At 44.5% G+C, this 23982-nt stretch overlaps 1 long non-coding RNA gene across 1 annotated transcript in view; it reads left to right on the top strand.

Annotated features, from left to right (window-relative positions):
* The window catches only part of Gm33597, a 95029-nt gene that overhangs the window by 56702 nt on the left and 14345 nt on the right, over window positions 1–23982 (top strand). The window contains exon 6 of the long non-coding RNA XR_390690.3: window positions 7117–7257. This is a non-coding gene — a long non-coding RNA (predicted gene, 33597). The remainder of the gene's footprint in view (window positions 1–7116; window positions 7258–23982) is intronic.

The following is a 23982-nucleotide window of genomic DNA, read 5'->3' as shown; positions in this document are numbered from 1 at the left end:
AGAAAGGTCCAATGTAACATAACTAGACCACTAGCTGCTCTTAAAAGGGATGCGTGTTAGCACTGTGGAGCAAGGTAGTTATTCTTGCAGGAGTTGCTTAAACATGGCAAATCTGCCCTGTGACTCTTGGGCATTGTGTCTGGTCATGTGCTCTCTCCCACACCTATGCTACATCACGGCACCACCTGCCAAACCATGCAGAGTCAGGGGAACTTCATCAGAGCCAAGCATAACTCATGTCATGCTTTTGGACCTCCAAAAAGATAGACTAAATAGACTTCTTTTCTTTATAAGTTACCCAACCTCGGACATTGTGCTATTGAAATGGAAAACATACTAATATTTTACTGGTTAGTTTCCTATTGCTGTGATAAAATACAATGCCCAAAGCAACTTATAAGGGAAGCACTTAATTGGGCTATAGCTCATAGTCGCAGAGGGTTAGAGTCCATGGTTGTGAAACAAGTACTTGGCAGTAAAAACAGCTCAGCCCTCACCTCTCCATTCACAAGAGACAAGGGACAAGTCTTTTGAAGCCTCAAGGCCTCCTCCCAGTGACATACCTGTTCCAATAAGGCCACGCCTCCTAATCTTTCGCAAATAGTCCCACCAATCGGGGACCAAGTGTTTAAACATATGAGCCTATGAGGGGCATTCTCGTTCAAACCACCACACATGCCCTTCCGTAACTGTGCTGAGGCCTGCCTTAGTCCTTAACCCTCTTTACTTCTGCCTTGGAGTACCAATTGTAATCCTCACTTTATTTTTTTACCCCCTATTCTAGACTGCATGCCCTCCTAGGGGATGATCTTCCAAGTACCTAAGAGAGGAGACTGTTCAGCAATGTACATTGATTAACAAGAATACCAGACACTTGAAAGGGCTCGACTTGTATGAGGCTTTCCTGAGTGGTGCTTGTCCAGTAACTCACAGTAATCCTACAGGGAGGCACCATTATGGTCAGCCTCGGTTTCTTTTCTGTTGCTGTGCCAAGATACCCTAAGCAAAGCAACTTAAGGGAGAAAGGATTATTTGACTCATTTCAGATGATGGCTCATCATGATGTGTAGTCAAGGCATAGTAAACTCAAAGCAGATGGTAACATTACAGTCACAGACAAGAGCAATGAATTAACACACATGCCCTAGTTCAGCTTGCTCTCTCCTTTCCATTCAGTTCCAAGTCCAACTCATGAAAGGGTACTGCCCACATTTAGCATGGATCTTCTTACCCCCCAACTAAGAAAAGCCCTCACGGGCAGGCCCACAAGTCATCCACAGAGCTTTTCAGAGATGTGCCTAGAGATCTGAATCCCAGGTGTCAGGCTGACTATACTAACCATATTTCTGTGTTTCAGGTGAAGACCCTGAGATTAGAGAGATTCAGTAACTTGCCCAAATTGACATACACGAAAGTATGGAGTTGGTGGGGTGGAGGTGGGTCAGTCATGATAGAGAGAGAGCCAGCAAGATAGGATGTAGCCAGATGTGCCAACCTCAAGCTCCATTTTGCAGAGGGAGGTGCTAGAAGGCTTATCCAAGGCAATGGCCACCCATATGATCAGGTCCTGCCAGAGTTCCACAGATGAGACAGTATCATACAGGGCAGAGTGGATACCCTTGTAGAGGTGCCTACTCTCCCCCAGAGAACTTAGGTCCCTTCTGAATACTGGTTCTCTACCTCCAGCTAGAGGAGCAGCATTAGAGTTGTTCACAGGAGCTGGTGAACATCTAAGAAGTTGTAGGGCTAGTTCCCAGAACAGCACAGGGGGGAAGTGGTACCTTCACACTGGGGCTTGCCAAGGAACTAGAACAAGGTGGCCCTTGTTGGTCCCTGCGGCTCCCACTGGAGGGGGAAAATGTACATTTGGGGCAGCAGGAGCTATGGCCCTCATGGGAGCAGAGCTGCGTCAGGGAAGCCCTAACCACAGAAGGTTGAAATGGTGGTAAAGCAATAACAGAAACAGATTGCAGCTTGGCAGTAGACTAGAAGGCAGGAAGAAAAGGGGGGCAAGGGTGTAAGAGGGCAATTCACCCATGAAACACAGATGCCCCACATGCATCGGAAATATATCCTGCTTTACTAAAGGAATACAGACAGAAGCAAAACAAAGCAAAGCAAAGCAAAGCAAAGCAAAGCAAAGCAAAACAAAACAAAACAAAACAAAACAAAACAAAACAAAACAAAACAAAACAGGGTTTCAAAGCAAGTTGCTGTGACGAAGCTTGCTTGTGATTGTTGAAAGAGGCAGGCTGGTCCAAGGGAATCGCTGCATAGTGTTTCTTTCCTTTTATTATTTTTTTTCAGGGTCTTGATCACTAGGCCAGCACTCCATGACTGAGCCACATCCCCAACCCAGGTATTAAATCTTTGGAAAGTGCTTGCCTTAGGCAGCTATCTTACAGGAATAATGGCATACGGTGGCTCAGATGCACAAGCAGTGAAGTCTAATCAGAGCAATCTTTTACAATACTATGAAATCTAGACTAGAATGTGCATCTATTCACAAAGGCATGGGCAGGTAAAAGTGGGTAGACCTTTAATGGTTGCTATGTGCGCTCAGCACTCATAGAAGAAATGAAAAAAAAAAAAGAAAGAATGAAAAAAATCTCATTCAGTAAAGAATATAAGACTCATTTTTTTTCATTTAAAGAAGCAGCAATATACATTTCTGCATGGAGTAAAGTCTTGAGAGATGACTGATATTGGGATTGATCCAAAGTTCCATGATTGTGTTAGTGCATGTGTGGGTGCATGTGTGTGTGTGTGTGTGTGTGTGTGTGTGTGTGTGTGTGTGTGTGTGTGCGAGAGAGAGAGAGAGAGAGAGAGAGAGAGAGAGAGAGAGAGAGAGAGGGAGAGAGAGGGAGAGAGAGAGAGCACATGTGTATGAATGTACTCACTGTTAACTACCTACAAGGGCCTGATTCCTGCTTCTTCCTATCAGTACTCCAACATTATCTAGATATTAACCCCTCAATGAAAGAATTCTAGTCAAGTTCTAGGCTGCATCCTGACTGCCCTACACCAATTCTAATACTTTCTTTCCCCGTCTGGTAGTGATTGGTTACCAGAGTCTATGTGACTTGGTCTTAACCAGGAAGAGGTGATGGAAATCAACTCCTTGATTTCTAGGAAAGATTACATTGTTTTTCAAAGTGGAGTTGTGTCTTCTCCAAAATGGGCTTATCTGAATGTGCCACCGAGAAGGACGTTTGCAACCAGAAAAAAGCCAACCTAAAGAGCGAGTCACGCACAGAGAACAGCAGAGAGAAAGCGTCTGGGCTCTAGTTGCTGTGAGTTGCTGCGTTGGCCATATCTCAAACTGGTGGCTTACAGACTTCAAGGACATAACCAATGATGATTACCCGCATCACTGGAAGCCGCACATGGTCTCTTCCACACGTTAACTCGTGCTTGAGGTAGAAGAGCAGAAGGACTTTTACCTCCTATTTGTAGAGACTGAGTATAAAGACCATGAGGTTATTTGTAGAGTTCACTTCTGCTTTTGATACTTCCATAGCTTACAAACAAGGTATAAAACATACAACTGCGTATGAATCTACCCTCCCACACCCAACAAGGCAGTAAAGTTAGCCCTGACTCTGGGGTCAGGAAAACTTTATCTCTGACATACAACATTTTGTCTGGAGCAGAAAAGATAGGCTATGGTTGAAACACTTGCTGTGCAATCTTGAGGATCAACATGTGGGTGTCCAGCACCCACATAATTATAGGTGGGCCAGAGGACCAACCTGTAATCCCAGGGCTTAGGAGGCAGAGACAAGGATCCCCTGAGCGAGGCGGCTAGATTAGCTGAATGGCAAGCTTCCTGTTGAGTAGCTAAATTAGAGAGAGAGAATGATGGGTACTACACATCACTTTTGCCTTCGCACACACAAAGATGCCCACATGCATATGTGTGTTCTTTTCCCGAACCTCCACATACACCAAAAACAGGTGCTTTAATTTCTTGCTTTGGCCTCATGCATGAGAGGAATCCTGGCGAGGATGAAACATATCTGACAACTCAATGGTTCTTTCTGTTCCCCCAAACTCCCAGTTCTAATTTTTATGAGGAATTTAGTGGTCCTAGAAAACTGGAGATTAAGAGTAAAGATAGGAGACCAGGTTTGATAAAGGATGGGTTTTTAAGGACTGGTGGTGTAGCTGAGTGCTAAAGTATTAAAGTGTTTAGCATGCACAAGACCCTGGCTTTGACCCCAAGGCAGAACACTGAGAGAGAAATAAATAAATAAATAAATAAATAAATAAATAAATAAATAATCAAATAAATAAATAATAAGGAAAGGAAAAAAGGGAGAGCGAACAAATATCTGCCAGACACAATTTAAAAGAGGAAGAATTTATTTGGGGTTGTGATTCAGGTGATACAGTTCCCTGTGGTTGGAAAGGTATCCTGGAGAGTCTGTTCCTACCCAGAGAGTCTCAGTCTGGAAGCAGGGTCCAGGCTACAAACCTCTGTGCCGATCTGTTTGTGCCCCAGCTACCCAACTCCCCCAGTGATGCTCTATTTCCAAAGCGCCATCAACAATTGAGGACCTTTCGATAAAATCTTGCTAGTGTATGCAACTATGCCGGGGCCTAGCAAACACAGAAGTGGATGCTCACAGTCAGCTAATGGATGGATCACAGGGCTCCCAATGGAGGAGCTAGAGAAAGTACCCAAGGAGCTAAAGGGATCTGCAACCCTATAGGTGGAACAACATTATGAACTAACCAGTACCCCGGAGCTCTTGACTCTAGCTGCATATGTATCAAAAGATGGCCTAGTCGGCCATCACTGGAAAGAGAGGCCCATTGGACTTGCAAACTTTATATGCCCCAGTACAGGGGAACGCCAGGGCCAAAAAGGGGGAGTGGGTGGGTAGGGGAGTGGGAGTGGGTGGGTATGGGGGACTTTTGGTATAGCATTGGAAATGTAAATGAGCTAAATACCTAATTAAAAATGGGAAAAAAAAAAAACAATTGAGGACCAAGCTAGACTCCCCAGCCTATGGGAGACTTTCTACACTCAAACTAGGTCTTGTTTAGATCACAAAGGCCCAGGTGATGAACTCAAATTACATCGGTCAGGGCCTCATTACACAAGCCTGTAATCCCAGATACTAGGGAGGCAAATAGCAAGCCAACCTAGGCTACAGAGTGAATTCAATGCCAGCATGGACAGTTCAGTGGGCTTTATATATATTTTTAATTAAAAAATAAAATAAGAAAGGAAAAATAATTGGTGTTTACACTAGGATATTTGGTCATGTCCCCACCCCCTAATACATGACATCTGAACACAGCTCCTTGTAGCAGTTTGGCATTGTGAGTGTAGCAGGCCATGCCTGGTCCAGTGTTCCAGTTTAGGCAGCTACAGGGGAGCATTGGAGCTGACAGTCTGCTCTTTGCAACCTCTACATGATTCAGCTCCAGCTAAGCTTGTGGCCTCCACCCACTTCATGATTGGTGCCTCACATGGATTCAGAGGCAGCAAATCCCCCACAGCTCCTGGGCCCTTCTGCTCAGTGGGCTATAAAACACTATTACTCTCAGCAAGCCTGGTCATCAGTAATAATGAGACGGCTTTGAAATTGCCACTATGAAACCCTAAACCAGGCACAGACCTGAATGTTGGGCCAAGCACTTGGGAAAGGTTGGCCAAGGTTCGCACACACTAGCTTGGGTTTGAAGGCAGCTTTTCTCAGCCTGGGTTTCTTTAGGGCCTGGGTCTGTTTCATCAGATGCTGGGCTGGGTGGTTGTGAATGGACTGATTTACTGGGCTTGGGAAAAAAATGCACAAAGCCTGGGGCTGGGAGTAGTTTTTGCTTTGAGGTTTTGGGGGAAGTGATTGAAGCTGGAGTTTTGCCTTTGGAGGGAATTCTGGTCCTCCCATTCCAACCACATTCCCATAAGTCTTATATATTTCTCTCACCCATACCCCAACCTTCCAGGACACAAGGCGTGAGTGAAGGGAGCTATGTTGAACAGATTGGCTTTTCAATAAATTGTTAACATATTTTTTATATGTGATTTGGATCTGGAACTTCAGACGGGGCTGGGTTTCTCTTAATAAGATTGTTAAAGTCAGGCTCGCAATGGTCCAGCACAGCACTACTTACTTTGAACAAAATTTGATAAATAATATCTGGGTTGCCTGTGGGCATCAAGAAAGATTTGCCCATGGTTAGCCTATATGCCCAAGCACTAGGGTGGTCTCACAGATGAACTGCACAGAAATGGGAATATAATGTTCCCTTTACATTACATCCTGTGGATGTTTAAAACCCCAATTTTACAGATGGAGTGCCAACCAGAAGTACTAGCATGAAACTAAGGCAAGAACAGGATAGTTCCAGAAAGGAGAAGGGAGGGCGACAGTAGCCAAGAGGGCCATCTGAGAAGCCACAGCTCTGCTCGTCCTGTGGTAGAGTAGGAAGCAAACTGGACATCAGAACTCTACTTCCTTCTCCCATGTCCTGATTTCCCATTGGTGCCTCTCTAGAGCTAAGTACCATCAGAGCGAGAAGGCAGGGAAGCACACAGAGGTGTGGTCCATAAAAGTCCTGTTTCCTGGCACAAGAATGCAAAAAAAAAAAAAGCAAATCCTGGATAGTTCTATGATCTGGTAAGAATCTGTAATTCTTTACATCTTTACATCACAACAGGGCATCTCTGTTCATGGTGACCCCATTCTCTTCCTGTTCAACGCTGTTAGCGAGATTGATACATCAGTCAAGCCCTGGCTGGTGTGACTGTCTTCCAGGCACTTTGCTAGGTGAAGTCTGGTGGAGAGTCAGGAAAAGCACATCTTCTCTGAGTAGGCTTTTCAATGTCCCTTGCTTCTGGGGAAGAAAAATAAAACCCTCTATTCATTTGTAGCAAAATAGTAAGACTTCTGGGACAGTCTCTGGCATTACCAGAGTCTTTGTACATGATGTATAATTTCTCTGTGTTTTAGTTCCTTCACTTACAAAATGGTCACCATCCAGGTCTTCTTCCACCAGAGTCATAATAAGAAATGAATGAGCTGATATGTGGATATATGTCCAAAGATTTTCACCTCGTATACATTCAATATTGTCATAAATTTTACCGTTTTTTTTTTGTAGGTCTTTGTCAATCACTGCTTTTATCTGCTGGCTCCAAAATAGCAAATATCCAAGGAAATACCAGATCTTAAGCTCTATTCTCGCCATTTTTGAACATGAAATCCTTGCTAAGTCTGTGCATAATGGGCTGTAGTAACACAGGTATGGTTACCCTTTCCATGTATTTGCTCCATATATTTTTGTGTAATTTTTAAGATACAAAGAATGCTCATCTGGGTGCTAGGAATTTGGAAATAATTCAAGAGTAATGATTTTAATTGAAAGAAAACAGGATGGATGGGAAAGCTGAAGAAGCTGCAGACAGTAGTGCAGAGTGATGGTTGAGGAGCCATCATCTGGCATGGGGTAGACCATGAGAGAATGGCAAAGTATCTTCTTCAGAAGAGAGAGAGAGAGAGAGCAAATGGGAAGCAGAGAATGTGGCAAGAAGGATTTCCCGTCTGCCATGGGGGATCATTCCCTCAACGGAGATATGTGTTCACTAAAGAGCAGGCTGTGGAGCCCTTTGCTGGCTCAGAAGTACCCAGGGTTCTCAGCACGGTCTGTGAAGTGTTCCCCTGTGGGACCACACTTGAATAGGTCAAGAGCCAACCTGAGGCCAGAGGGATAGACAGGCAGACCTGAGTAAAAAGCTACATGACATGAGGCCTCTGGCCCCACCACATAGAAGTGGGGAGATCTGGGGCTATGTTACAGGGCGTGTGCAGATCGTTAGGCCCACCTGAAGCTCCTATTCCCCAAGGGTGTGAGCCCATGTGGTGCACACCTTGCCAGTTGGCTCACCTCCTAAAACTCTGAAGTCCACTTTGAAGATGAAGAGTCTTTGTTGACTGGTCAGTTGAAAAATCATCAGACACACACATGGAAATTGTGTATGGCTCTGGACACTTTTTTGGCTCAAATCTGATCCACATTGCAATGTTTTTAAAGGCTTTCCACCCGAAGGCGAATGCAGAAGTGCAAGACTAAGAGTATTGAGATTAGGAGTAACTGGGTCATGTAACATATCTTAGGTGAGCCTGGGATAATAGCTGTTGTCCAGCATGGCCAGGGGCCTTTAGGTGGCAAGACGCTTTGCTGTCTTTGGTGTTCTGAGGTCTGGACATGTAGAGAGAAGGTCAGAAATCTGTGCTTTTAGCAAAGCACTGGTATAAAGAAGCACAAGAAGTCAGGGTGGGTGAAAGACATGCTTATATGGCAGGACCGGCCTGCCCTCCAACCTTGGGATCCACCCCTCACCTTGCCAAAGTCATGGAGCAAAAAACCTGAGTCAAGCTGAAAGACTCAAGCACAGGAGAAAACGAGGAAGAATCATGGGGAAGAAATTTAAAAGGGAGAAAAGGCCTTGAAATCTGAGAGGCTGTGAGAAGGTCAGATGCTCTCTGTGAAAGACTTAACTCCACGTGAAAACAGAGTAAAGAAGACAAAGAAGAGGAAGAGGAAGAGGAAGAGGAAGAGGAAGAGGAAGAGGAATAACAACAACAACAAGAACAAGAAGAAGAAGAAGAAGAACAAGAAGAGGAGGAGGAGGAAGAGGAAGAGGAAGAGGGGGAAGGGAGAATTCTGAAAAGGGAGATGGGGAAGAGAGAAGAAGGAGTAGGAGCAGCAGCAGCAGCAGCAGTAGGGCAGGTATAGAAATTCTGAGTGTCTCACCCTTTAGCACCGTGTCTGTAGTATTAGGAGTGTCCTGTTGAACCTATAATAAGATGTATCTTAAAGCCTTCTTGCAGACCAGAGTTGGCAAATTCTCTATAAACAGCCAGATAGCAAGTATCTTAGTCCTAGCAGGCGTTTCAACCACTCAGTTCTGCATTCCTGAGTGAAGGCAGACATAGATGATCTAGGAAAGAAACAAGGTTCAGGCTGGGTTTCAGGACGACTTATTTTCCAAAGCAGGCTGGCTGAATTTGGTTGTAGACCACCAGCTCACCCAGGATCTGAGCTTTGTTGTATATACATGCTGATCACGTGAGGAGCTGATTTTCCAGCACTGGTTACTGGCCTGAGAGAGTACACTTGAACATACTCCTGGGTGCTGCTGCTCCAGACATGATACTATAAGAAGTAAGGGTTTAGAAGCTTCTATCATCACTGCTGCTAATACAAAGGTCAGAGGGAACCACAGTTTTCAGGGAATGGAAGGGGTTTGTGCTGGCCAAGAGTTAGGAGCGGCGAGCAGCCTCTGGCCTTTCACGGGTCTTGCTGTCCCCTGCTTGTGTGAACACTGCTCTGACTACACAGTTATTCTCATTCAGAAGAACCCAGGTGTCTACAGAGCCAACTACTGATTTTCTAAAGGTTGGCTCTAGGGTTTAAAATCTGTACACGTCAAATAAACACAGATTTGGAATGGCTGTCGTTTACACCGCCACCCGGCACTTCTGGCTCCAGACCCTTGACCAGCTACCCTGGACAGTGCTGTGCTTCTGGTCCATGACAGGAATGTGATGCACGTCTCAAGCCAAGGCCAGGAAAAGAGGGAATGGTTTTAATTCTATGAATTATGTTGGTAAGTCTCAAAAAAGCCAAGCTAAGAGTGCTTCAACATAGTGATAGTAGTGGAAATACCCAAGGCCTTTGGACAGATAAGTACAAACTTGCAAATATTCTGAACAGACTGACTCTACCAAATCTTTTGTAAAGACCGATACCTGCCAATAGGGTGTTGACAAGCAACTTTTCCAATACTCTTGGGCTAGTAACCTAAATGCTAGGATTTGAACCCAGATATTTAAGACCCTAAAGTCAATGCACTCTCATGTACCCTCTTCAGTTTTGACAGAGATTCGAAATAGAAAGGGTACAGCATGCCATTTCCCCCAAGTTTGGACGAAAGCCACATTTGTAAGCCATAGGCACAGCCAATGGGACATTATTATCTGAAATATTTACAGGTGGGAAGGATTAAATCGAGTGTTGGACTATTGAAGGTTAATACCATCTTTTAATATGGAAAAACTACTCTCTCCACAAGAAATATACTTGTGGGATAATCTTGAGATATGTGTGTGCGTGCTCAAAATGTCATCCAGAGCTTCATTAATTTCAGCCTCCCCCTAGAACACTACATTATGGTTCCGAGGCTGCGTGTTGGCATGCTGACACAGGCGAGACCCGCGGCGCCTGGCCCTCAGTGGATTTATGGTGTGATGCGTGAGGAATCCATCATGCATTTGGCCTGTGCCCCCTGTTCTTACTAGGAGATAGGAGACTCAAGACAAATGCTGCCTCCGTGGCTTTGGGTGGTGTGTCTCAGCTTCAGGCTCTGCCTCATCACTACCAATGCTCCCACCAAGCAGGTCAATTACTGAGATGACTTAGCATCTACACTTTGGGGAAAAAGTGCTTCACCCTCCCCTCCTCCTGGGCTGCCAGCTAACTGGCTGAAGGTTCCTGTTGTAGTACTTTTCTGGAGATCAAAGGCTTTGTGAAGGTGTTTGAGGCACAACCTTTTCTATTCTGTTTGTGAACACCACATCCAAGGCAAAGCACAGCCAACTACGGAAGGTTCTGGGCCAGCAGTTCCATCATGGACATTGGTTTACAAGCTCATATTGAAGATTCTTCTTTCTCCAAGTTGGGTACCAAGATTGAGGGAGCCCCTAGAGCAATGATTCTTAAGCGTAGGTCGCGACTCCTTTGGCAAACTTCTATCTTCAAAAATATTTAGATTTGAAATCATAACAGTAGCAAAATTGCACTTATAAAGTAGCAAGGAAAACATTTTATGGTTGGAGGGAGGTCACCACAATATCAGGGGTCGCAGCATGAAGAAGGCTGAAAATCACTGCTGTAAAGGCATCTGACTCAGAAAACCACTGCTAGATTGTGACCTCATTTGCAGGTGCCCCCTGTGTGAGTTTGTTCTTGTTTAGTGTCATGACTACAGGGACCAGCTCCAGAGAAGCTGGAGCCAGGTTTGAACTTCTGGTCTTCCCCTCACCAGCTGTGCACCTTGGACAAATTGCCCTAGTGGATAATCTTGTCTTCTCAGTGACGAGGTGAACTTGAACTTGCTTTGGAGAGCTGTGGTTAAGATTGAATGGGCACCAAGGTAGAGAAGTGACAGAGCTGAGACAGGAACAGTGTGACACCCCCACACCGCCCCAGTCCCATGCTAATCCCTTTCTTGGCTTTCCAGAAACACCCCGCAAAAAGTGTTCCTGCCCTTTTTGTAGAGGAGGAAAGCGCCATTCAGACAAACTGAGCCATTAGCATGTACTCACACAGTGTCAGACAAACAAAGCCGGACTGTCCTCTCTAGCTACACCGGTCCTGTTCCTTACTCCGAAGCAGAACTCAATGCTCATGGGCCTGTGTGGAGTAGCAGAGAACAGAGGTATTTATCTAAGGGTCCTTAAAGAGACGGTACATTTTTCTGTTATTGCCCCTGCTGGCAGCCTGGGCTATTTTGAACAGAGACTTAGGCAGTGGAGAGACTTTGCATTGTAGCTGGTGTCAGCCACGGAGAGCAGAGTTTTCTGTGATGAGAGTTAGGGGTGGGGTGGGGTAGGAAAAGCGCATACTTCTCACCATAAACCAAACAAGCGGACTGGCAGAGCACTGTAGGGAAAATGACATCACTGCAGAATTTTAGGGCTAATCATTTAGCTGGATTAGCCCCAAAGTGCTGTGTCTAAAATCAGCATCCCTGCCTCTTTATGTACTCCAGATGAAACACATTAGCAGAAATATGGCAAGGGACACTCACAATGCACGGTTCTACACTCTCAGCAGTTTTTGCAAATCTGCAATTAGTCTAAAGGGCCCGGGTAAATTAGGCCTCTTGATAAATGAAGCACCTAGACAGGCCTCAGATTTATTGGATCCTGCTGTCCCGCTGTCCAGAGCCCTTGTCAGCTCCACTGCAGACTGGGGACTGTACAGAGGAAAGAAAATGGAGCCAAATGGAGGTTCAGAAGTGACCCCAAGCTTTGAAAAGCTGAGCTTCAGGTCACTACTTCTTTAGCCTCGTAGGTTTGTGCCAGAAGCATGGTGGGTGAAGCAGGGAGCCTTTGCCAGGAAGTTGGTAGTGGAGACAGGGGAACCCTAAAGGCAGAAAAGGAGACAGGGAAGGCAGCTCTGTATAGAACTTGTTTCTGCTATAACTGAGAGGGGTCTGTGACTTCTTACTCTTTGCCCATCCCACTTGGGACTGCCTAGCTGCCTGCTGATTGATGCCAGACATTAGGGATGAGGAGCAGTGGGTACCACTATCCTCCCCTCCCAGTGCTCCATGTCTGCCTTCTGGATCCTAACTTGTCACTTTCCTCAATGTCCACATGCCTCGTGAAGTCAGAGTCATGTAAGTTATAGCCACACAGAGGAGCTATGTGGGTTCCCGAAAAGCATCCCAGTGTTCAGCCGTCGTGTTCACAGTGCTCTAAGGCAAACAGCCAGAAGCCAGAAGGTTGTCAGTGCTGTGGCTTCGATGAAGGGGGCCTATGGGGCAGGGATAGCATGGACCTATTATTCTGATTTATGTCTCCAGATCACGAGAAGCAGTTCATAGCCATATTGGGGTGACACCTGCTAACTGCTGCCGTTGCTGCTGTAGGGGTGCTGAAGTCAGCTGAACTAAGCGGCGGAGAGGCCAGCAGATGCACAGATGTTTTTGGGGTGTGGAGAGTTATTTTTTTGTTGTCTCCTGCTTTGTTTATGCTGGAGAATTCTTTTGCATGGATGTGTTGCAGTGGTAGGTGGGTACACAGTCTGGATTTTTTTTATTTAATTAAAAATTAGGAAGTAATAAGGCAAATGATTTGGAACAGAATACTGTGTGTATACTAGTTTATCCCTTCCTGTCTTTACAGTCTTTACAGGCCCAGGTTCTCCTGACTCCTCTTTCCCTGCAGCCCAACAGAGCATGCCTGGCTCTCTCCTCCCATCTCTCCTTTGCCACTCAACCCTTGACTGCTCAGTCAGTCATCAGGTTTTCTGGGAGTCAGAAACACCCGGGAGTGTGAGCTCTGCAAAGCCACCCTCTCCCAGATGCCTCAGAAATAGCCTGGCTGCCACCTGCCTTCAGCCTGCTGTGATTCAGTGTCCCGGGTTTGCAGATGAGCTGGGTGAGCGCCCTGTCAGTCCACATTGATTTTCCTGTAGATTACATTACCTCCAATCACAAAAGAAATTGTGCTCCACTTCTGGAGTGTCAGGGCAGAATGGATAGCAAACATTTTCCCACAGGCAGCTCTGCTCTCTTGTCCAAGGCTAAGTCTTCCTCCCCCTGTCACCAAACCTTTTCTCTCTGCTCAGGGGACCAGTCACCAGGCTAAGATGGGCATCACTTCCAACTTGGATCGGGCAGGATACCCAATTACCCCTCAGTGAGATTGCTCAGTGTCTTCATACCTGCTAAATTATGGAATTAAGAGGGCTTAGAGGGGGAGGAGAGCTGGTGACACCAGATGTGTTAGGAATTTAGAATGTGCTGTCTCAGATTTAAAAGGAACCTTTGAATAGCATCAAAGAGATTGAGTGATTTTTATTCCTTTTAAAAGTCTCTTTGAGTACTGATTGGGGTTTCCGGTGTGTGTGTGGTATGGGTGGTTGTGTGTGTGTTCTGTATATGTGATGTGTGGTTTGTGTGTGTGGTATGGTGTGTGGTTTGTGTGTGTGTGTGTGTGTGGTGTAGTGTGTAATTAATGTGTATGTGCTATGTATGTATTGTGTGTACATGTGGTATGGGTGGTTTGAGTATGGTGTGTGTGGTGTATGTGTAATGTCTAGTTTGTGTGTGTGGTGTGGTGTGTGGTTTGTAGTTTGTGTGTGGTATAGTGTGTAATATGTGTGTGTGCTGTGTATGATGTGTATATGTATGTATGTGTGGTATGTGCATGGTTTGTGTGTATGTGTGTGTGTGTGTGTGTACACATGTGTATGTGTGAGGGCTGAGGCCCGGGGACTCACTTCCTGTGCCTGGTTGACTGTAGGTCCATCTTTGGCAGCCCTGATGTGTCTGGAGAGCCTTGCTCAAGTGGACAGTTTTGGCACCAACTCCAGGCACTGCGGAAAAAAAGAGGCATCAGCACTTTTCAAACAACGCCCTTGCAGCAGAAGGCAGGCGCCGACCTCAAAAGTGGGCTTCGTGGGGGAGAGAGGTGGGTGTCTTGGCAAACAACTGCTCTGTAGAAGCTGGACAAGGAAAAGCAGAAGGACCTTTGACCTATCTTCGAGGGCACTGAGCTAGCCCATGCACACATTCATGGCTGAGCTCGGTTTGTCATGTCTCCCACAGGAAAGTATTGAAAAGTCACAGCAAACATTTTAGTTAATAATTAGCCACCACTTCTGAGCAAATACCAAGGGACAAGCACTGAGAAAGTGCTGAGCACCTGTCTGCCCTTCCATGTGGTGCCTGGATTTAATCCTAACAATGGAAGGGGTAGTGCTGTCCCTGTTGACAGCACTGGGAACTGGGATCCTCACTGCATGACAGTGGCTTAGTCAGGCTAGGCTGATCTGGGAACAGTGTGGGGGTATATTTCTGTGATTTGCCAAGGTGTGATGGGTTGAATTCTGTTTCCTCTCAGTGTTATTGAAGTCCTAACTGCCACGTTCTGTGGGCATGACCTCATTCAGGAAAGGTGGCTGGCAAGCTCCTTACCCTGGACCCATTGCAGTTTGATGTGACACACCCCCAATACCTCATCTCCGTCTGGCGATGCTGTTTGAAGGGTTGTGGAACCTTTAGGAGGTTTGGGGGACATGGTTCACGACAGTGTGGCATTGAGACTTTATGGCTCGACCACATTTCCTGTCCTCACTCTGAGTGCTGAATGTGAATACAGTGACAGCCAGCTTCCTGTTCCTATTGCCACGCCTTCCAGATCTTCTGCCTAAGTCTTCTCGGTCATGATGGACTGTATCCCTAAGGAGCTGTGAGCCCAAATAAATCAGTTCTCCCTGAAGTTGCCTTTATCAGAGTGTTTTATCACAGCAACAGAAAAATGGCTTAATTTAATTTTACTGGTTTCATGAAAACAAACAAGAAATAGGGCACTTTGGATGCAGAAGAAAGACCACATGAAGACAGAGAAAAGGCGTTCTTTCTATAGAACAAGGAACACCAGTCATTGCTAACAAACTACCAGAGGCTTGGGAAAAGTAGAGACAGGTCCCATCTCCTCAGCGCCTGGGAAGACCCAGCCCCGCCTACTCCTTGATATTAGAGTTGTATCTTCTAGAGTACTCGGAAGACGCAGTTGTGATTTTGAGTTCACTTAGCTTATGGCTTCAGGAAATTAGTGTACAGGGTTACAAAATGAGGATGTGGTAGAAGCCTACCTGACCACCCACTGTCATGCAGTGAGGATCCAATTTGCTTTGTCCTTGAAGCACCCAGCCAGCACCTAGGTCTCTTCAACAGGGCTGCCTTTTGGAGTTGATTTGTGAGGATGGCTTGGTGGGGGGAGCTGATTTATTCACAATTTATTACTCTCTCTCTCTCTCTCTCTCTCTCTATATATATATATATATATATATATATACTTTCTTATGATGATATATATATATCATATGATATATATGATATCTTATATATAAGATATATATATCTTATATGATATACATATATATATATATATATATATATATATATATATATATAATCATAAGAAATTTAGAAATGTACCTACTTGCTCCTTCTTATGATTTTAAGTTCCTAAATCAAAATCATGTTAATGTCTTCTTAAAAACTACTTATAGAACAATTTAAAAATAAGACAGTAGTAAGCACGGGTACAAGCTTACACAGGATCATTTCCCACAGCACTGCTATGGCACAGAGGAAGGTATGAAGTGTTCCACTTCTTCATTTGTCAAAGTAAAAGGATGTCTCAACGAAGCCAACACTAGCCAAGGGCAGTGAGACAAAGTCTCAGACCTTCTTCAAGAGGTGTTTCAAATCTTGGCAGTGTTTCCACACCATGGTACATGGTGCTGGCCCGATGGACGGCTAGCCAAACACAAAGCCAACCTTGTGTGAGGTCATTCAGACTGCAAGGCCTATATGGGTCCAATTTCCACTAAAGATCAAAATTTAGCTCTTAGCTCTCTTCCTACTCTCAGGGAACCTCCAGCTAGGGAGTAGCCGATCTCCCCTTGACGTCTGTGCTCCACACCCTTCAGTTCCCTTGTGGGGGAAGTGCAGCCGATAGGTGTTAAGGGTGCTGTCTGAAGCACAATGCCCACTAAGTCATGTTCTTCCTTAAAGAAAGGAAAAGGCCTTAAGATATACACTGTACTCTCCACATCTGCATCTCACAGCTAATACTAAAAGGAGTTATTTCATCTTTCTCTCATGGGACCACAGAAGCCAAAACAAAACAAAAGAAAACAAAAGGACAACTAGGCAAGGGAGCAATGTTCTCTTTGAAGGGTAAATAATCAGTAAAACCTTAGAGTGGCAATTTGTAAATGTGCAATAGCACCAACTGATAACATGACTTTTTAGATCGATACTACGCACTAGATATAGACCTTCTGTCTTAGGTAGTATTTCTATTGTTGTGAACAGACGCCATGATTATAGAAACTCTTGGAGGTGGCTTTTTTTTTTTTTTAGGATTTTCGAGACAGGGTTTCTCTGTGTAGCCCTGGCTGTCCTAGAACCCATTCTGTAGACCAGGCTGGCTTTGAACTCAGAAATCTGTCTGCCTCTGCCTCTCAATTGCTGGGATTAAAGGCGTGCGCCACCACTGCCTGGCTAACTGGAGCTGGCTTACAGTTCAGAGGTTTAGTTCATTACCACCAGCGTGGGAAGCATGAAAGCATACAGGCAGGCATGGTGCTGGAGAGGTAGCTAAGAGTTCTACATCCAGATCAGGAGGCAGCAGATAGAGAGAACGAGGCCTGGCTTAAGCTTTTGAAACTTCAAAGTGCATTCCCAGTGAGATACTTTCTCCAGCAAGGCCAAACTTCCTCATAGTGCCAGTCCCTATGAGCCTAGTGGGCCCATTTCCATCCAAACCACCACACCCTTAAAGTTTTAGTTTGCCACACAGAAGGTAGAATTAAAAAAAAAAAGTACAGTATTCATTTCTATTATAGATAACATGTGTTTTCAAAGCTTAGCCACTTAAGACAATACATTCTTACATTTCATAGAAATGTAGGAATTCCAGCAGGCTTGACTGGTTTTTCTGCTCAGGATCTCATAACACAAAATCAGTGTGGGCCAGGCTATCCTCATGGACAGCAGAATCTTTTTTTTTTTTAACCTAAGTGAGATTTTTGGCAGAGTCAATTCTCTGTTCTTGTAAGAACTGGTTTCAAGGACTCCAGAGCTAAATTTAGTTCTTAGAGATCCCTCAGACTCATTCAGTAGCCTTCGGCACATACATATACCTCACTACCTTCAAGGCCACCAATAGGAAAGTTCCATCATTTCTGGTACCTTCCATGCTTTCAACATCTGTCCTCAGGAACAGCCTGTCCCTTTGGAGACACCTCTAGTTCAGTCGAACCCACCCAGGAACATCTCCATTCCTCTAAGTCAACTGTGTCATACCGCATCACCATCATAAGAGTGGGCCTTTATGCTCACATTCAAGGGTCTCTTCAGAGCCCTAAAACAGATTATCAGCAGCGTGTGTGGCCAGAATCCAGCTGTGTAACATGTATGAGCTCATTAGAGCTCCAATGTGCTATTTCCCTTGGCATAAAGGCTTTTCTCTAGACATTTTGATTTTTTTCTTCTTCTTGATACTTTCTTTTAAAGCATTTTATGATGATCTCGTACTACTTTCACAATCAAAGAAAGTCTCAACATCAGTTAGATAAAGAACTGGTTCTCAAGCCATGATATGAATATATGACTGATAGGTACTGTCCTTTGGAATTAAATGTCTGTAGCTGGCAGCTTGCTTTCTATAGATATTTTTCATTCATCTATCCATCTGTGGTGACTTGAATAGGTTTGGCTCCCACAGATTATGTGTTTGATGGCTTGGCCCACAGGGCGTGGCATTATTAGGAGGATGTGTGTCAATGTGGAGGTGGAGTTTTGAGGTATTAAATGCTCAAGATATGCCAAGCGTGAAGCAGATTCAGGCTCTTCCTGGCTGCCTGTGAATCAAGATGTAAAGTTCTTGGCTCCTCCAGCACCATGTCTGCCTGCACACTTCAATGCTTTTCACCAAGATGATAATGGACTAAGCCTCTGATCTGTAAACCAGCCCCAATTAAAGTCCTGCTGGGTACCTTGACTGCTCTCATAAGAGTTGCCTTGGTCATGGTGTCTTTTCACAGCAATGGAAATCCTAACTAAGGTTCCACCCATCCACCCCTTCACCATAGATGAGCGTAGTTACAAGCTGACTTACCATGTAATATTGAACCACTTTTACAGAATCTCTCTGGAATAACTTCAGATGTTTTGACAAAAAAAAAAAAAAAAAGATTCCAAAAGGCAAACTGGCATTAAAAATTATTATTCCTGGGGGAAAATATTGAAAGTAAGTTGTTCAAACTGCTTGAGAAATACTTTGTGATTTTTGTTTTCCCACTGATAACCAGACAACTTGATAATGTTGAGGATTTTGAAATTTCCCATTTCTTCCATGAACAGAAAATACCAGCTTCTCAGAAATAGCCAAAATGAAGCAGAAGAACTCTTGACTCCAATTTACTTTGCAGCATGGCATGTCAGAGGAGCCTGAAGCCAAAATTCTCTCCCAAAGCAGAAGTGTGGGCCTGGGAAAGCCAGCAACACTAAGGATGCAGAAGCCCTGGTGGTGGGAAGCCCCTCCACTACCATTCAAACCAGGAATTTATTGCTCAAGGAGGGGAAAAGCAGCATGGGGCAAAAGCCTGCTTGGGTGAATTGACTGGCTCTCAGGGAGCCCTGCTCTGCCTATAGTGTGAGGCTCAAGTGAGAAACAAAGAACACGCAAGGTAATAGAGGTTTGGAAAAGCTGGTGAATGCCCTCGACCAGGAGGCAACACTGATATAATTTGCCTGTGGACTACTATTTTCTTCTTCTTCTTCTTCTTCTTCTTCTTCTTCTTCTTCTTCTTCTTCTTCTTCTTCTTCTTCTTCTTCTTCTTCTTCTTCTTCTCCTTTCTCCTTCTCCTTCTCCTTCTCCTTCTCCTTCTCCTTCTCCTTCTCCTTCTCCTTCTCCTTCTCCTTCTCCTTCTCCTTCTCCTTCTCCTTCTCCTTCTCCTTCTCCTTCTCCTTCTCCTTCTCCTTCTCCTTCTCCTTCTCCTTCTCCTTCTCCTCCTCCTCCTCCTCCTCCTCCTCCTCCTCCTCCTCCTCCTCCTCTTCCTCCTCCTCATCCTTTTGGCCCCTTTCCTTCTGCTTTGGTTCTACTCACGTTCAGGCACCTCTCTGGATCTCACCTACTCTACTTCCATCTAATACAGAGACCAGTATGGATTGTTTTTTGACAAAGATCCTTTTAGGAAAGGTATTACATTTTAATATGTAGTTATGAAATGTGGGAAAGTCTTGATTATAGCAAGAAATATTTTTTCTACTAGTGGAAGGATCAGTAAGGAGGTTAGTTTTGCTCAAGGACCCTGTTCATTTCTATTCTGAATTGTCCATCATGTCCATCATATCTACCACAACTGCTGGATATATTTTTGCATACTGTTGTTCAGGCTCAGGCACGGGCCACAATGATTCTAACTTGTGGAAACTTTATATGGTGTTAATAGTGGGATACGACATTAAGAGATACCAGAAGTTCATTCTGAAATGAAAATGAAAATGTGAGGCATCTTCCACACTGTCAACAGGAGCATCAAAGGAGACAACAAATGTGTACAGCCTTGTGAAAGACTCAGCAATGAACATGTGTAGTGTGGTATTAGGATATACATGTTAAACAGCTGTGCCTAGGAGAGATGGAGCAGCCTGGACTCAAAAGTCCTTGGGCTCTAAGGCTGCTGCCCTCTTCCCAGCCTGCATTATCTTAGGAATCCTCTTCTGAGTATGATTTTCAACTTGAATGTCTTGGGATAATTGACTGCATGCTTACTTGTGCCTTGGTTTCTCTTTTGGTAGACTGAGACAGTTGCGAATGGCACTGCAGTACAGAGCTTCCTTCAGTAGAAGTAGGGACTGTTAAGAAAAGGGAACAAATGGTTGTTGCTGTGATTGCCATTGAGTAAAAACCAAGGCTATTGTCACCCCACCCCACCCCAACAATCCTGAGTGTAAATTACTACTTTCAATGCTTTAAATTTTTAAAATAAAAAATTATTTTTTAAAATAATGCTTCTTATTTTCATTTTTATCATGGTTTTAGGAACTATTACTTATGACTTTTTTATATATATAAATATGGCCTTTCTATGTAAACCTTGCTGGTCTGGAAATTATAATGCAGACCAAGATGATATCTAATTTATACTAATCCTCCTTCCTCTCCCTCTAAAGTGCTGGGATTATTACACGTGACAATTTCACTTACTTTTGACTTCTGTATGAATGAAACAAACATGTATGTATGTTTTTATGCCTGGCTAGCTCTGCTCAATGCAAGTCGGTTCAGTGCTTTTCTCACTACAAACTCAGTAGCTTTTAGATTACACTTAGGGCTTGATGAGGTTGTGGTGGTTTGACAAGGTGTTTTCATACTTGGTCTTGGTTTGTGGTACTATTGGGGGGGCATAGGAAGTGAGTCTTTGCTGGGGGAGCTGTGTCACAGAGAACAGGCTTTGTGGTTTTACAAAGTCACGTACCATTTCTACTTTGCTCTCTCTGCTTCCTACTTGATGTTTGAGATATGAGATGCTGTTCCTATTTGATGTTTCTATCATGATGCTGATGGGTCCAGTCCTCTGGAACCATAAGCCCAAATAAATACTTCCTTCTACACTTGGACATAGAGTTTTGTCACAGTGATAGATAAGTATCTAAGACAGAAGTGGGTGTCAGGGAATGGGTCAAGGCTGTGCCAGACTTGATTACATTGTTTTTAAAGAAATGTTGAAGCTTTTGAAGCTTTTAACTAGGAAAGCAATTGAAGTCTGTAAGCAGGGCTTATTAGATTATCCTCGTAGTAGTTCAGAAAACAATACAGAGAGCAACATAGACTGCAGAGGCCGAGTACAAGAACTTTCAGAGGGAAATAATATTAGTAGCTAGGATAGAGAGCTCTCTTGTGAAGTTTTGGCGAAGAATGTCGCTGATTAGTACCCTTGTCCTAAGAACTTGCCTGAGGCTAAATTAAAAACTAATGGACAAATTTCTTTGGCAAATGAGATTTCAAGACAGCATAATATTGACTCTGTGTTGTTATTAGTAATCATTCTTATTAAGGTCTACAGGAGTGGAAGAGAAAAAGTTGAAGAGAAAAGGAGGATCAGAAAACTTAATGTTGCAGCCAAGGTTTGCGCTGAAAGAGACAAGAGAGGCCTGGTTTGTAGTAGAATAAAGGAAGATCCACCCAGAGAAGCCTCTATCTTGTAAAGGGGCGTGGCCTGAGCCAAGCTGCATTCTAATCTTCTTGAAGAACTTGGTAGTGTTGTCCAGGGAGCACTGTGTGTGTGTAGTCATGAAGGACGCACAAGTTAATGGGGTTGTGGAATCTTCCTCCAATGATTCAGAGAGCCACTGAGCCCAGGATTGTGGAATCCTTGTATGGAGGCCTTGGGAGGACACTGGGTGAAGCCTCAGTTGTATTGGAGACCCTTAAATGTTGGGAATGCAAGAGCCCTGGTATATCTGCCAAGGAGAGCTGGAGTGAAATGAGCCTGAAAGAGCAGAGAAGATGGGAGGAGGGGTTGGGGTTTACAGACAGAAAAGCTAGAAAGGCAGAAACATGTAATGTAAATTTTACATTAGACTAGAGCTAGAGAACTTAGTGTTGGTCCTATTGAGTTTTGGTCTTACTTTGGTCCAGCATTTCTTTTTTGACTGTTTCTACTCCTCCCTTTTGAAATTGTGATATTCTGTATAAAATTGCATATTCTGTGTCATTATATGTTGAAAGTGTGTGATTCGCTTCTTGATTCTGTAAAGGGTTCCAATTAAGAGACTGCCTTGAGTCTCAGAAGAGACTTTGGATTTTTAAACAGTGTTGAGACTGTGAACGACGACAGGACTTTTGAAGTTAGTCTAAATGTGTTTAATTTTAAGATATGGCCACAGACTATGGGGGTCCCGGGGTGGCATGCAGTGATTTGAATGAGATGCCCCCACAGTTTTGGGAATTTGCATACTTGCATACTTTGTGGCACTGTTTGCAGAAGCTTGGGAAGTATGGCCCTGCGGAAGAAACTGTGTGACATGGGGCAGGCTTTGATGTTTTAAAAGCCACACACTATTCCCAGTTCATTCACTGTCTTAGTTAGGGTTTTACTGCTGTGAACAGACATCATGACCAAGTCAACTCTTATAAAGGACAACATTTAGTTGGGGCTGGCTTACAGGTTCAGAGATTCAGTCCATTATCATCAAGGCAGGAACATGGTAGCACCCAGGCAGGCATGGTGCAGGCTGAGCTGAGAGTTCTATATCTTCATCTGAAGGCTGTTAGTAGAATATTCACTTCCAGGCAGCTAGGATGAGGGTCTTAAAGCCAACACCCACAGTGACACACCTACACAAGCAAGACCACACCTCCAAATAGTGCCTCTCCCTGGGCCAAGCATATTCAAGCCTTGGCATTCACTCTGCTGCTTCAGTTCAGGGTGTGAGCTCTCAGCTGATCCTGAAGCCATGCCTGCCACATTTCTCTACTCTGAAGGTGATGGACTCATATCCCTCTGGAACTGTAAGCCCAAATAAACTCTTCCTTCTCTAAGTTGCCTTGCTCATGATGTTTAATCACAGCAGTAGCAAACTAATACAAGGGCTTTCTTTTGGGTTTCAGAGATAGGGTGAGAAAGCTCTCTTGGGGCCCTTTGATAAAGTTGCTAACCCCATGAGAAGGTTCCCCAAAAGGCTTTCTAAAGTCTCTACCTTCTTTCATGATCTACTTTTGGGCTAGCAGTTCAAAATATGAATTGGGGTAATCACAAACATGCAGCCAGAGGAGAGAAGGAGAGGTGTGGTGCTGGAGCAAATGGTTTGAAAGAAGTGATTTGGGAATGAGCCAGCCTCCCCTGCTCTTCGCTCTTCTAGTATGTATAATTCTTGGGGGCAGGGTATTTTGGGGCTTAAATGGGGAGTTAAATTGGTGTGGTGGCTTGAATGAGAATGTTCCCACCCATAGGTTCACACATTTGAACACTTGGCCCCAGTTGGTAGAACTGTTTGGGAAGAATTAGGAGGTGTGGTCTTGTTGGAGAAATGTTTCTCTCACTGCCTCCTGCCTTTGGATTAAGATGTGAGCTCTCAACTGTGTTGGGAATTAGTTCTAAAGCGTTGTCTTAATTCGACTCCCAAAAGCTGTGCTTCCAGACCTGAGGGTCCCTGCTCCCAGCTGGCTTTGACTGGTAATAAAGAATTGCGGAACAGCCAATGGTTGGGCAGGAAGATGGAGGCGGGACTTTTTGATTGTGGCAGGCAAGGGCCAGAGCTAGAGGAGAATCGCCATGACTCAGAGGGAGAGCAATCAGACTTAAGGCTGCAGGAGAGAAGGCATCCAACAATGTAGGTGGAAAGGGAATGCAGCCCTGTACAGTGGCTGCCCAGAGGGTAACAGGGCAGCAAAGATAAAATACAGATTTAGAAGATGTTAAGCCAGGAATACCAGAGGGAGTGTGAACTAGTAGTGGGGAGGTTTAGAAGTGCCCGACCATTGAACTAGTCGAGGCATATCAAAATTAGTTGGCGTGTGTATCTTTCATTGTTGAATCTGGAGCTCCAGGGCAGGTGCAATGTGCATGCAACCCCCCAGGAGCACCAACCAGTTTAATTCACCGCTCCGCTCCACGACTGCCCCTTTGAACAGCTGCCATTAGAAACCC

Source organism: Mus musculus, chromosome 4 (assembly GCF_000001635.26).
Source record: "Mus musculus strain C57BL/6J chromosome 4, GRCm38.p6 C57BL/6J".
NCBI classification, from domain to species: domain Eukaryota; kingdom Metazoa; phylum Chordata; class Mammalia; order Rodentia; family Muridae; genus Mus; species Mus musculus.
The sequence above is the reverse complement of the archived record's forward strand: the minus strand, read 5'-3'. Positions and strand labels throughout refer to the sequence as shown.